Raw genomic sequence first — 5,678 nt, 5'->3', positions numbered from 1 at the left:
CCTATAGACTCACTATGAGTGGGAATCGACTTGATGGCAGGGAGCCAGTATTCCATCCCGTTTTCACCAGTCAGGATTTACTAAGCACTTTGTTCAGAACCAGTGCCAAGTACCTCAGGAGAAGCTCAATGGGCAAGATGGGAACCGCCATGGGGCGGGTGGAAGGTGCCCAGGAAGTGTCGTGTTTAAAGTCTTGGAAAACGGGGAAAGAGATGGTTCTTCTTATCCCAAGATGGGAATCTTGGCAGGCAGTTCTGAGTGCCCTGGCCTGGGGTAGCTGCATTATCTGGGCATCAGCCCATGAACTGAGTTGGGGCTGAAAGGAGAACGTGGCAGCCACCTGGAATTGTTTGGACAAAACTTTTTGTGTGCGGGGGGCTAGCGGGCAGGGGCAATGAGCAGATCAAGCCTAAAGCAACCATTGCTCTTCTCTACACTGGTGGCCCACGGGATAGCAGGCGCATCTTACTCTTTGGGTCGTTGCTTTCCTACATTGTTGTTGTTAGGGGTCATCAAGTCGGAAGGCAGAAGAGGAGAAAAACTGCCGGTCCTGAGCCATCCTCACAATTGCAGCCACGGTGTCCATCCACCTCCTCAAGGGCCTTCCTCTCTTCCGCTGCCCCTCCACTTGACCAAGCAGGATGCCCTTCTCCAGGGACTGGTCTCTCCTGACAACATGTCCAGAGTATTAAGACAAAGTCTCACCATCCTTATCCCTAAGGAGCACTCTGACTGTACTTCTTCTTAGACAGATTTGTTAGTTCTTTTGGCCACCCATGGTACTTTCAATATTCTCCTCCAGCATCACAATTCAAATCAAATCTTCTTTATTCAGTGGACAACTGTCACATGCACAGGAGGCAATCAAGAATACCAGGGCTTGGGTCAGGTGCCCCTTAGTCCTCAAAGTCACACCCTTGCTTTTCCACACTCTAAAGAGGTTTTCTGCAGCAGAGTTGCCCAATGCAGTGCATCTTTTGACCCCTGACTGCTGCTCGCATGAGCATTGCTTCTGGACCCAAGGAAGATTAACTCCTTGACAACCTCAATCCTGCCTCCATTGACTGAAATTAGAAGAGGCAAAATTCAAGGAGAGACCTTGGTGAGGTGGCTTCCATGAGCTCATTGTCTTGAAAAACGCAAACTCTGGTTTCCACGTGTAGCCTTTATCTCTTCCTGCCCAAGCAGGAGTCCGAATGGTGACTGTGTCAGAGATCGCTGCGGCGGCAAAGGCTAGGAGGAAGATGGAGGAACAGCCACAGTCACACCACCATGGCCGTTCCGACTCACAGTGACCCTATAGAACTCAGTGAACTGCTCTCCAGGGTTTCTGAGGCTGTAAGTCTTCACATACTTAGGACACATTGTCCGGAGACCAGTCCCTGGAGAAGGACACCATGCTTGGTAGAGAGGCATCAAAAAAGAGGAAGACCCTCGACAAGATGCACTGACACAGTGGCTGCAACAATTTGGCTCAAAGAGAGAACAATCATGAGGATGGAGCAAGGCTGGGCAGTGTCTTGTTCTATGGTACACAGGGTGGCTTGGAGTCAGGACCAACTTAACAACAAAATCTCCATGGGAACCACAGCCTCATCTTCCTCCTGCGGGGTGTCTGGTGGGTTTGCACCACTGGCCTTGTGGTTAGCAGATCAACAGCTAACCCCCAGTGCCACCAGCCCTCCTGATAGAACCACACGATATAACTCAAACCAAGTGCGATAAATCATTCTCTAATCTTAAGGAGGGTGTCAGAGAGAACTTTACAAGTCACGAAGTGATTCCGGTATTTCCATTTCAGGACTATGAGAAACGGTTACAAAACAGAAATGTCATTGAAACCAAGGACCACATAGATAGTCACCGGGCCGCGGTAGCCAAGTACCTCCAGCAGGTGAGAAAAATACTTGAAAATATCCTTTCTTGGGGAAAACAGACAGCACCCCAAACTAGGGGTTTTCTTAATCTTATAAGTATCCATGTGACCTGAAATAAGTCCTTTGATCTCTCTCAATTTGCTGGTTAATAAAGACAAATACCTAATTGATTAAACTCAATCTTCACCTATGAAATATGTCAAATGACCAGAATGTGCCCTAGATTATTAGTAATCATTTTCTTAATTGGAGTAAGATTACAGAGAATTCTATTTATCAGTCATTCCTTTTGCTGTGTTTGAATGTTTGCATTACAGAAACTTTGTAATCAGAAAACAAAACAAAGATGTTTTTAAACCACGTGCTACCTGTCCTTAGACTCTAGAAAATTGAAACCTGAAGTCTCCTTTGTTCCACTTGCTCTCCTCCCTGACTTCTTTCATTTGACCTTCATTTAATGACCTGAACTTGTAAGCTGGGTGACAATAATGACAGGACCCTTTCCCCGTTCAATCCATTTGTCTTGCAGCTCGTGTACTAAAAAACAAAAACTGATTGCCTTTCAAAGATAATTAGGAAACTCAATATTTGCCCTCATGAAGGGATCGCTGAATATATGGGTACGATAGCAAGGTGGGGTGAAGAAATCAAATGGTGTCTATCAGAAAGACTAGTATCTGGGGTCTTAAATAGCTGGCTATCAGAAAGACTAGCATCTGGGGTCTTAAAGGCTTGTCTTAAAATAAGTTCACAGCTGAGTTCACAGAAGAAGCACATCAACCTGTGCGATCCAAGGATTATAAATCACAAAATCGAAGACTGGAGGAGGGAACAGTATTAAAGCTGACATTTGAGCACCAGCTTGCAGAAGGCTGTATATGACAGTGAAAGCCCAAAATCCATTTGCAGGTTCCCCGTGTGTATTAAGGCTGTAGTGTATCCTCTGACCGTAGCTAGACTAAGGGTGTGAACAGCCTTGCTATCAGACGGAGTGCATTGGAAAGTGGATTATTGCAGATGTAGTCAGGTAAACATTTAAACTTTGTCACTTGATATCCCTCTGGACCCATTTTAAATTTGTTCTTGTTTTGAATATTTTCTGCTTTTTTTAAAAAAATTTTTTTCCCAGTTTTATTGACACATAATTCACATCATATAGTTCAATGGTTCAATCATATCAAGATTGAATTTCAGAACATTTCAATCAATTTCAGAACATTTTCTTTCCCCATCCACACACACCACCCCTGCCCCCATGGTTAAATCACCTTTAAATTGATTTGTGTAATCACATTCAGTTCTAGTGCTCTCTCCCCCTCCCGCCTTCACGGTTTACTCCGGAAATCCCCAAACCCTTCACAGTTATGCTCTGCCCTCCCCTACATCCCCTACAAATCCTTGCATCAGTTATTTTCTCTATCCATCCACTCCTTCTGTGCTTCATAAATTGGTAAATCCAACAGAAACAATAAAGACCAAAAACTAAATGAGGTGGTAAGGGTAAAACAATAACAATAAAAAGATAAAAATACCAACAATGAGCAAGAAGGAAAATACCGCCATCAATATTTTAAAAGCTAGATATGAAAATAATAATCTGTAACTTATCAAGATTTCGTGAGGGAGGGCAGCTAGGGGAGGAAGGGGAAAGAAATGGGGAGCTGATATCAAGGCTCAAGTGGGAAGAGAATGCTTTGAAAATGATGATGGCGGCACATGTGCAAATGTGCTTGACACACTGGATGAATGTACGGATTGTGATAAGAGATGTAAAAGCCCTTAGTAAAAGTATTTAAATATATATATATATATGAAGCCAGGAAGGAATTTTTGAATTTTTGTCACGGAACAGGCAAGAGATCCTTGCACCTAGAACACATACAGGTTGAGTCCAGAGGGAGGTCCACTGACCAAGTGCCAAGTTTGATCCAGCATCATCAGGATTACTGTGTTTGGCAGTAAGGCTGTTCTGGACCTTTGCCTGTGTCCAGAAGGGATCGCCAGCAGCTAAATCTGACTAGATGCTCTACAGATGGGTTTTACTCTCCCACTGTCCTCCACAGCCTTCCACAAACTGGGTGTTCACATTTTTAGCTCTGATACTTTTCCCATCGTCATATTTGAATTTTGTTATTGTCATCTTCGGATGACACAAGCTGGTGTGGTTCTTCTGTGTAGACGTAGTTAACTCCTCGCCTAGATGGCTGCTTATTTTAATACAAGGCTTTTAAGGCCCCAGACACTATTTCATTTGCTAGCCGGGCACCATCTGCTCTCTTCACCACACTTTGCTGTAGCACCCTGGTCTTCAGTGATCCTTTCGTGAAAGTGAGTATCAAGCAGGGCCATGTGATCAGAATCTGCTTTCTTTTGGATTGAGCTTTTTCTCTGCTTTATTTTGTTATTGTTGTTGGGTTTTGCTTGTTTGTGTGTTTGTTTTTCTATTTTCTTTCTGTCTGTGAAATCCAGGATAGGTAAATCTATCGAGGCAGTAACTGGATTGATGGTTTCTTAGGGATATGACAAAGGAGGTTGGGAAGAAATGGGGAGCTGTAACAATGGATACAAGAAAGAAAGAAATGTTCTAAAATCGATTGTGGTGCACAATCTCTTCTTTTTTTTTCTTCTTAATATATTTAAACCATAGTATAGTTTAAGAATGATATGCCTACAAGACTGTTAGAAAGAAAATAATACTTGGGAAGCGGGTGAGTCTGAGTAGAAGGACAGGGAGAGGGAGAAGTTGGCCATCCCCTCTGGGCTGTGTGTGTTTTGAGACCAGGCCTTTTCTATTCTGATGGTCAGTTCTTTCATTCAGCAGAGTGGAGCCAGCTTCTCCTGAGAGTGTAGCAGTAAATCCAACAGATGAAGCCCTGCCTGCAGGGAGCTTGTAGTTGAGTGAGGCGAGAGAGAAGGTAGCAGGAGGGGTGGTGCTGACGGGGATAGGAGACAAAGCCATCAAGGTTTGGGTGGGAGGGGGTGACGCTGAAGTTGAGGTATAAGCATCATGTTCATTCACCAGGGTTTCTTTCCCCAGATAAGAGAATCGGTGGTAAACCGCTTCCAGATTGCAAAACACCACTTCCTTCTTTCTGACTTGATAGTAGAAGAGGAGGTCCCCAACATCAGGTAAAAACAATCAAGCAATTTATCTCCCGGGTTAAAATTGGGCATTTGTACGATGTCCTAGAAAAGCTAAGGCACCCTGGTGGCGCAGTGGTTACGTGCTCGGCTGCCAGCTGGAGGGTCAGCAGTTCAAACCCCCAGTGGCTGTGTGGGAGGGAAAAGCCAACGACCTGCTTCTGTAAAGACCCCAGCCCACAGCACTCCCAGGGGCAGCTCTACTCTGCCCTACAGGGTCTCCACGAGTCGAATTCGACTTGATGATCCATCAAGACCCCATACAACTCACATCCAATCACTGTAAGTTTGGTCTCATTGTGCAGTGTGCCGGGGGCCCTGGCACGATGCTGGAGACCTGGGCAAAGCCTACTGGTTTCTGGGTTTGGTTAGAAAAGGTCATCCTCAAACTGAGCCCAGAACATCCCAGTAGAACCCACGTCACAAGTCACTGCTTCCCCAGAGGCCGCGCCAGCCTCAGGCACCATCTCGTTCCGGGAAAGCTGCCAGGCCCTGCCCATTGCCTTCCTGCTCTGAGGATCCTGGGGCCTGGCCTCCCCCTGCTCCCTTGGCACCTGGCACATAGCACTAGGGGGTGGCCCACAGGTTGCCTGCTGAGATTCTAGGGGGGACAGAAGGGACTGGCCTGATTCCAGTACTATGGCCAGGAGGAAGACAGCC

This window comes from Echinops telfairi, unplaced genomic scaffold (genome assembly GCF_000313985.2).
Source record: "Echinops telfairi isolate 266 unplaced genomic scaffold, ASM31398v2 ScPeMD7_7468;HRSCAF=8506_1, whole genome shotgun sequence".
In the NCBI taxonomy this organism is placed as follows: Eukaryota; Metazoa; Chordata; class Mammalia; order Afrosoricida; family Tenrecidae; genus Echinops; species Echinops telfairi.
This window is presented reverse-complemented; position numbering follows the sequence as displayed.